Genomic DNA, 10,156 nt, shown 5'->3' with positions numbered 1-10,156 from the left:
ATGCAAGTCTCCAAGAAGGAATACAGCTCTGCTGACACTTTGATTGCAGGTTTGTGAGACCCGGAGCAGAGAACCCAGTTAAGCCATGTCACAGATATCTGACCAAGGAATTTGTGAGCAATATAAATGTGTTTTCTAAGTTACTAAACTTGTGGTACTGGTAGGCAGCAATTGAAAACTAATCATTATGTTGAAGAAAATAGATGGAGTCAGACATGGTGGCATACATCTATAATCCCAGCTACTTGGGAGGCAGAGACAAGTGCATAGATGTTGAAGACCAGCCTGGGCAAAGTTAGGAAGACCTTATCTCAGAAATGAAATACAAAAGACAAAATGCCCAAGGGCATGGCTTACAAGGAACAGTTGCTTAGCATGCTTGAGGCCCTGGGTTCAATCCTGAGAACAGAAAAAAAAGAAAAGAAAATATGGCAAATTATGGAACCATAGCAGGAAACTGAAAAAATGTTAACTAAAACAAAGCAAAACCACCAAAAGTAAAAAAAGTATAACTGAAACCAAGGACTTAACAGGATTTTCAGCAGCACATTAGATACAACTAGAGATAAAACAGTAAATTTGAAGACATGTGAATAGAAAATTTCCAGATTGATGAGGGAACTCAATAAGGAGTTTCTTCAAAAAATTTAAATTATAATTTTCACATGATCCAGCCATACCACTTCTGGGTATATACCCAAAAGAATCAAAGTCAGCTTATTATAAAGATACCTGCGTTATGGCACTATTCACAATAGACAAATTATGGACTTGAGCTAGGTGTCAACCAGTGGATGAATAAATAAGGAATATATACATTTTGTGTATATAAATATATACACAATAGAATTTTATTCATCCACAAGGAAGAATGAAATTATGTGATATGCAGGAAAATGAATGGAACTGGAGATCATGTAAAAAGAAATAATTCATGAATAATAATTATTCAATGAAATAATCTGGTAGCAACTCTGGATTTTGTTTTGTATTTTCAAATTATTACTTTCCATTTTTTTACTTTCTTCAACTTAGCTGCAGAAACTGTGGTGTGAAAACTTGTGCCTTCTCAGATTATTATTAATATAATGATGATGATGATGATGCCTGGCTTCCCAAGGTTTTTCCTGTGACTACAAGGTTCAGTGGTCAATCAATGGTTGAGGCAGATTGTGCACAAACATCTAGAGTTCATAAGTCACTACCTTTAGCTGATTGGCCCATGTGCAGGTTGTGGCATGCATTCAAACTTCCAGCCACTTCTCAGGTTTCACTTGCTTTCACTTTTAGTCAAACTCTTGCAAGAATTCTTTGTGCAATCTTTGTTTCTCTGCAGCCAGAGTTGTGCCAAGTACTTTTCTCAGCCCATCTGTGGCTCTTTTATTGTCAGGATTTCTCAATTAAATTTATGGTTTATTTGCTCCCTTCCCAGAACCATGATCACACATCAAAATAACAGATTCCCAAATGAGTTTGCCACATTGAGCCAGCAAATCTGCAGGCTTTCATTCAACTTCCACCCAAAATATAGACTGGCCCTCTGACACTGAGGCTGCTAATTTGTATAGCCAACTACAAGAGGTTAAAATTAAAGGTCTTACCTGCTGCACTATGGAGATGAAGAGGACAATGGAACTCCTCAATCAAAGAAGCTACAGACTCTTGCTATTCCAGCCTGAAGCTCCAGCTAATTTTCAAATATAAGTGTTTCGTAGATTGTTGTATTTGTCTTGGTCAATTTCTAGTATTCTGAAATGGTTGAATAGTTGTTTACAATCATTTAATTAATTCTTCTTCTTCTTCTTCTTCTTCTTCTTCTTCTTCTTCTTCTTCTTCTTCTTCTTCTTCTTCTTCTTCTTCTCCTTCTTCTTCTTCTTCTTCTTCTCCTTCTTCTCCTTCTTCTCTTCCTCTATCCTCCTCCTCCTTCTCTCCTGCTCCTCCTCCTCATTCTTCTTCATTATCACAAAAGAGAGTTAACCTTATTCTTGTCACCCTTAACTACAAGTTCTATTTTATCCTCCCTCTTTCATTGCCTCCTAATCTATAACGAGTATCACATCCCAGAAGACCTCTAATTCATAGCACTAGGAATGTGCAAAATGTGATGGAAATTTATTTCACATTTGTTTGAGGAAAAAAACATGATGTTTATATACACAGCATGTATTGACATGTGTACTGACAGATTCTGGGCAATATGTATCTACTCAAGGAGACTGGAATAGCTCTTACCATTTGTTCAGTTAGTTAACTGAAATATGGACTCAACAGTGGAAAACTTAGTAGTGACTGTTCCCTAGAGACTCTAATTGAATATGTGAGAGCAGCCTGATTTCAACAGATCTCAAAGAATTAAGAAACTGACGACACTGTGTACCTATTGCATAGGTTCAGGGTTGGCTTGCATTCATTCCGCGATATCCCCAAACCATCCTACATACCCTACATGCCCAACAACCAATGCTTACATAAAGAAAGTGTGGTACATATGTAAAATGGGGTATAATTTATCCATAAAGAAGAATGAAATTAAGTTATTTGCAGGAAATGGATGGGATGGCAGATCATCAGGTTAAGTGAGATAACCCAAGCTCAGGAATACAAATATCACATGTTTTTGCTCATATGTGAAATCTAGACCTAAAATAAAATATGGCCAATGAATGGTCATACTTCACCTGATAAGGGTGAATATTATAGAAATACATTATATATGCATATGAAAATAGCACAATAAAACCCACCAAAAGCTGTTATAAAAGGAGAGGGAGAAGGGTAAATGGTTAAGAAAGAGTAACATAGATGTGGGAGTGAATTTGTAGAATTACATGCATGCTATAAATAGCATGATGAAACCCTTTGTACAATTAATTTATATCCAATAGAAGAGAGTATTGTGGTTAATAAAACAGATAACAGTAGTGATCAGAATTTTTGCTTGCAGAACTCCTTAGTGTTATTTCATTGATCATAGGATACTTAAGGCTAAAATAGAATGGAAAATGGATCTTTATAATGGTAATGTTTTTAAAATCCCTAGGACTGATGAACATAACCTAACTGAAGTTACCATAATGGAGAATTATGGCCTCTCACCTAATTCTAGACTAGAACCAGTTTCTACTCCCAGAACTCCTTGAATGGCCATATCCCTTGAGGATGCCTCTATAACATTGATGCTAACATATACTATAAATTTTCTTTGTAGTCTTCCTTAAAGGAACCTGCATCCATTCATCAAATGACTGATTATAAAGGATATATACACTTTGGAGAGCTTACTGGACACTGCCCCTGAACTAATGCTTATCCCTGGATACCAAACACAGTTCAGCATAGGGGCTTATGAAGATCACCTAAAAAATGAAATTTTAGTCTGATTTTAATTTACAATGGACCCAGTGATTCCCAAACACACCTGGTTTATTTTCCCATTTCCAAATACATTATTTGAGATAAAACATATGGCAGCATATTGCACATCTTCTATTTCAACCCATTCCCTGAGTAACTCATGTTAGTGTTCATTATCAGAAAAGGCTCTGAAGTTAGTCCAGGATACAGTGTAAGCATTGCCACTACTAAAGTCTGATGACCCAGCAGATCCAATGTACTTGAAAATAGTTCATTTTTAAATAATATAGCAATGCACTGTCAGCTGTTGGGCAATAGGGAACAGAGTGATAGAGAAGGAGTAAATAATAGGTGGAGTTAATCTGATTAAAGAACAATAAATACATGTCTGAAATGCCAAGGCAAAACCTCCGTGGACTATCAATACTCACTTACAAAAAAGGAAGGACAGGGAGGTAAAACAGTTCTTTTCCAGGAGTGGGTATCAGTGGGAAGAGGGAAAAGCATAAGGAAAGGGAGAATGAGGGTGAATGTGGTGGATGTATTTTGTATTCATATGTGAAAATAGAATAATGGAACCTGTCAAAATTGTTCTAAAGAAGGGGGATAGGGAGGATGAGGGAGAACAATGAAGGGAGTGAATCTAATTAAGAAATATTATAAGCACATATATAAAAAGTACAATGTATCCCCCTATACAACTATTATATGCTACTAAAATTTTTTAAAGAGTTAATTTTTTACAGTGATTGACATTTACATGTATTTCAAGGGTCTACCCCAAGGGTACTGGCCACCCCTTTATTCAAGATCTCCAGTCTGGAAACTGAGTGAGAGGCAATGATGATTATCCACTATGGTGAATCAGTCAGTATTCAGTCAAGCTGCAATGGGAAGATCACAGGGCAGAACCTTTAAGTTTCTGAAAAAAGCCACAATTTCTTTCTCTAGATAACCATTTTCTGAGAACTGACTCCTGAGTCATTGCTGGGCCTTGTAAGTGCAGGTCTCTTGACCATTCATCCTAAGATGTCTATCATGAATTGGTTGTACGGGTCACAACAAGCCACAGTCATCTCCATGTCTCCCACCCTACTGCCAGCTCTGATATTCCCACTGGAGAACTGCAGTAGCTACAATTGATTTTTCTGCATCCCTACTTTCTCTTCTCCAATTCATTTTCCATATTTCCACTAGACCTTTTGAAACATACAGCTGATTGAGCTATGTACAGCCTTAAAAGCTTTGCTGGCTCCACATCAGCCTTTCAATAAGCTCGAAGCTGTACAAAGCACTGCACTCCTCATCCCCCATCACCCTCTTACACAATCTTTCATTCTGAATCTTCTGCACACAGTTGGCTTTCTTTCACTTCTTGGAATGAGTTATTGCCATTAATTCATCAAGTCTTTCACTCACATTTCCTTTTCTCTACCTTAAATATCCTTCCCTAATCTCACCTACTTGAATGACATTTATCTTAAACATTCCAATTCAAACATCATTCCTCAGAAAAACATTTAAAGATTTCCTACTAGTTCAACCTTCCTCCTTTGCTATGTGCTCTCATACCACCCTTTACTTTTCCTTGCAGCATTTAATCTTGTTTCTAAGCATGAATCTGTGAGATTATTTGGTTGGGCAGGATGAGCACTGCACAAGGACACTTAATCAAGGAGATAGCAACAGATAAAAATCCATCCCACAGTCTACTTCATAACCCACGAATCTTGGTATAGAGCTCCATCTGGTTATAGGAAGAGAAGCCCCTTTACTAATTACATAAATAAATTGCTCACCAAGTGGTTTGTACGTGGGCTGAATCCACTTAGAAGAGATTCCTTTTTCAAATTTTCGTGAAGATACTAATGGATTAGCTACAGTTCTGCATGCCTCCCTCCTTTATGAGGGAAGACATCAGGACTGATTTTATTGTGCTTGTAATCTGAATCCCCAACATACTACATGGAACACGAGTAGATGTTCAATGACATTTGTTTATTCAGTATAGGAAGGAATGATCCTCAGACATACAGTTACTTTATTTGACATGTTTCTTGTGGGTATGTTGGTTTTTGTTAACAAGGCGTATTTCTGTTTCTAGATACCAGCTGTTCCTGTGAGTCATTAACCAAAGGCAAAGAGTTTGGTTCTACTAATTCCTCAAATCTCTACTGCAGCCCCTGGGACAGAACCTCACACTCTCTGATGTCCCCTGTACCAGGGATTTATCCTCAAAGGGAAGTCCTCAGAGTCCTGGAGCACTGGATCTGCTCCTCTTTCAGGAGAAACACAGAATTCTTGGGTTTAAGGTTTCCAGAAGTTTCAGCTTTCTAGAAAGACTCTCCTAGGCCACAGAAGTCAAAACTCTCGCCTTGAACTCAGTACCACATGACAGTCTTCCTTGTGACACTCAGGAAATGCTGGCCTTCCACACTTGGGGCTTTTCAGTTTCTCCCACCAGGCCTCTCGGACAGCACCCCATCTTAGTTCTTTTCAAATTCAGATACATCACCTTCTAAGAGAATTTCTCTTATTTCCTTTGCCAAGTAAGTAGTTTTTGGTTAAAAAAAAAAAAGGAGAGGAGAATTCATTTAAAATTTTCTCATTTTTCGGCCTTTCCCATTCTCCTTTTCTGATTATTTTCTTGACATTAATCCTTCATGCTTTCCTTGTATCTTACAAAATGGCTGATTGAGACCTGGTGTCTATGAAATGAAACATGATACTCTTACAGATTTCATTTTTAAACAATTGAAGAATCTGATGAAAGTCATGGAAAAGAGAGTAAATAAGACAACTTTAGAATCTACCCAGTACATAAGTAAGACATATTCATTCTATTTCAGAACTCTTTTCCTCCATTGGTGTGATGGCTTTTTCCTATGCCACTATCACACCTTCTTACTTACTATAGCCTTACCATAAGTAACAAAATTTAAAAGACAAATCCTTGCTTTGTTTTTCTTCTTTGTGTTTTAGCTATTCTTAAAACTTTCAGTTTACATATAAATTTGAACATTAGTTGTTAATCCAACAAATACCCCCAAACAACCCATTTGAGATTCTGATTGAATTGCATTAAATCCATAAATCAATTTGGGGTAGATTGAAATATTCATACTATTATCTTATAATTCATTAACATAGCCATTCTTTCAATCTTTTTAAATGTTCTTTGTTAAGGTTTTGTAATTTTCTTCATAAAGGTACTTATTCATAGGTACTTTATAGTATTGAAACTACTATAAGTGATACCTCTTTTAAATTTAATTTACTATAAAATTTTGAAATATAGAAATGTAGTAGATTTTTAGACATAAGTTTTGTGCCAAAAAGCTTCCTAAACTCTCTGTATAATTCTGTTAGTTTATCAGTAGTTTCTTTTGAATTTTCTGTAAACATAATCTGAAAGAATGTCAGTTTTATTTCTTCCTTCTGAATTGCTGTATCTTTAGTTTCTTTATGTTGCCTCACTGGGCTGAGTAAAATATTCAATACAATGTTGAAGAGAAGTGGATAAGGCAGTCACGCTTATCTTGCTCTTAATCGTACAAAGGATGTTTCAATATCTTACCACTAAGTAGAATCGCTATATAAATGTTTTTTCAGCTTAAAAAAAATCTTTTATTATCAGTTTTCTAAAAGTTCTTCTTAAAGTAGATATTGAATTTTAAAAATGTTTTTTGGCAGTTATTGAAATAATCATATAACTTTTTTTTCCTTTAAGCACTTTATTTAGGGAAATATATAACTGGACTGTTTTAATTTTAAACAAATTTTCCATTCTAAGATAAAGCCAATTTGGTCATGTACCCGTCTTATACACTGATGGATTTGGTTTGATAATTTTTGTTTAAGATTTAAACATCTATACTTGTGAGTGAGATTGGCTTCTAACTTTAGTGTCAAGATAATTCAAGCTTCATAAAGTGAAGTGGTCAATATTTCCTACTTTCTCCTACTTGAAATAGTTTGTGTAATATTGTAACTAGTTTATCCTTAAGGGCTTTTCTTTTCTTGGTGGTACTAGGGATTGAATTTAGCACCTCATGCTTGTTAGGCAGGCACTCTACTACTTGAGTTGCACTCCAGTCCTCCTTGAATGTTTTATAATACTTATTGGTAAAATTTTCTTGGCCTAGAGATTTATTTATAGTTTTGAACAACTGTCTCTATGTTTTAAAATAGTAATAAGGCTTTTCAGGTTTCCCAATCCTTAATTCAAATTTTAATAAGTAATTTTATTTCTATGAATGTATCCATTCCATTGCTAAAAATTATATTGGGATAAAGTTATTTATTATGTTATTTTTCATCTTTTTTGTATCTAAAACTTCTCAAATTATGCTCCTTTATTAGTTTATAATAAACTTTATTTATGTCTTCTCTTGTTTTTCATGGTTAACTTCACTAGTGGTTTACCTAAACTTTATGAACTTTTACCTTTATATATCTTCTGTATTTTATTCTTCTTTTAATTATTAATATCTATTTCATAATTGTATTTTTTATTTCTACCTTCTTTTTGGTCTTGTTTTTATAACTTCTAAGGATAAATACTCCATTCATTTCCTTCATCTTCTAACAAATAAACATTTAAAACTGTAAGTTAATAGGTTGTACTTGCATTCGTACATGATTCCTTTATTATTGTTCGAGCATTTTCTAATAAGCATTAGGAATTTCGCTTTTAACTATGGGTTAAATTACCAAACATTTATAACTTTTCAACTTAATCATTTTTTGTGAACAACAATAACTCAATTGTCTTGGTCTGGAGGTTTATTCGTACTTTTTAACAACTGTCTCTATTTCTTAAAATAGTAAGAAGACTTTTCAGGTTTTCTAATCTTTAATTCAAATATCAATAGGTAACTCAATCACATTCTGTTATAAGAATCTGGTTATCCTTTAAGAAAATATAATTTGAAAAAATATTTGTGAACGACCTCATGTGCCATAAGTGATTTTTTTTTTAAGCACCCAGTCGAACTTGAAAAGAATTCTGTATATCAAACTTTTCAATAATGTTACTCGAATTTTGTATATCTTTTTCAGTCCAAAGACCTGGTCTATCTTGTCCCTGAAGAAGGAAGTTGATTCATTGAGGTTAGTACTAGGTCTTTGCTACATTGAATCTTTGCTCTGTACAGTATACTTGAGGTCAGGGCAATCTCTAGTACTGAGAAAAGGTGTTGACCTTATTTTCAGACCTGATATCCTCAATAAGGAGAGCCAACTTCACAGTTACCTCTGAGAGCTTATTTTCCAAGGTTTCTCCAATTTCCAAAACCATCAACTCATACTCTTTGTGGTATTTGCTATGCATCCTAACTGTTGCTGATAATGTCATCATTCTGATCATTATCTATATTGACAACCACCTCTGTATCCCCATGGACTTCTTCTGAAGTGTCCTCTCCACTTCAGAGACTTTCTTCTTCCTGGTCATTATCCCATGCATGCTTTCTAGCCTTGTAGGACTGAGCTAATTCACCTCCCTGGCTGCTATAGGATTCAACTCTTCTTTATCCGTTGGCTTAGCTGTTACCAGCTGTCTCCTGCTAGCAACAATGGGGTATGAACTCTATGTGGCCAGCTGCAACCCACTTCATTACTCCATTGCTGTGAATTGGAGGGTCTGTGCCTTGCTGGCAATCTTCAGAGTATATCACATGTCTCTTGCTCTCACTGGTTCAGGCTATGGCCATTTTCAGACTGCCCTTTTGCAGCTCACTGATAGAGCATTCCTTCTGTGATGTCCAACCTTTTGGCCCGGCCTGTGCTACCCTAATCATCAATGATATCCTTACCTTAATTATCAGCCTCCTAATCATCACAGCCTCTTCATTTCTTATGTCCTCAGCCTCAGCTGAAGACTGGAAGACCTTCACCACCTATGCCTGTGCCTCCCATCTCACTATGATATTCATTTGTATCTCCATTGCATACTTCAAGCCCAAGTCAAAGAATACCAGGGCTCAGCATCAGTTGATCTCAGTGATCTATACTGTCACAATACTGTTACCAAACCCTGTTGTGTACAGTCTGAGAACAAAGAAGTCCAGGATGCTCTGTGGCAAGTGTTGGGTACAAAATCCCTTTCTTAAAATGATAATCTATTCAAATAATTGCATATGTTTTCCACATGCAAAGTTATAGGACCAAATTTTCATGTGCTTAACAAAGCTTCAGACATCGCAGCCAGGGCCAGGGCAAAAGTGAAACTGGGAGCTAGCCTCTAATAATTGAGTTTCATTTCCTCAACCTCTTTGTTAACATAATAAAAACACAGGTCACTTGACAGACCTATGCACACACTGCTATTGGCCCTACTACAGAAGATAATTACAAGTGTGATTTGGTGTTCATTTCAAGCTAAAATTTAAAGAGACCAATCCAATTCATTGAAGTATAAGCCACATTAAATACATTAACCAGTGAAATCTTCTTTTAACATGATTTAGATGTTTGAACAAGTGGTTACTAAGAAGGATATGTGTAGAAATCTAATGCATTGTGTTTCAATAAGATAAGCAAATTTAAAAATACAGATATATTTTAAGGAATGATTTGGAATGTGCTAAAAACTTTCCAGAAAGAATATTTCCAAGCAACTTGGTGCATATTTCTTATCTGCCACGTGTGGAACTCCAAATACAAGGGAACTAGGAGGTGGAGGTGGGGAGTGAAGGGGAAGCTGAATGAAGAAGACTAATCAGCATATGACAGCCATCAGACTCTAGCCATGTGAATAGAGCTCAAGTGACTTGGCCTGATTCTTTGCTTCTTCCAGCTG

The 10,156-nt window shown here is 35.8% G+C and overlaps 1 pseudogene; it reads left to right on the top strand.

Moving 5' to 3' along the window:
* Window positions 1-9,467, top strand: LOC109699318 (olfactory receptor 10J1-like; annotated as a pseudogene).
* The last annotated feature ends 689 nt before the right edge of the window (window positions 9,468-10,156 follow it).

This window comes from Castor canadensis, chromosome 11, assembly GCF_047511655.1.
Source record: "Castor canadensis chromosome 11, mCasCan1.hap1v2, whole genome shotgun sequence".
Lineage (NCBI taxonomy): Eukaryota > Metazoa > Chordata > Mammalia > Rodentia > Castoridae > Castor > Castor canadensis.
The sequence above is the reverse complement of the archived record's forward strand: the minus strand, read 5'-3'. Positions and strand labels throughout refer to the sequence as shown.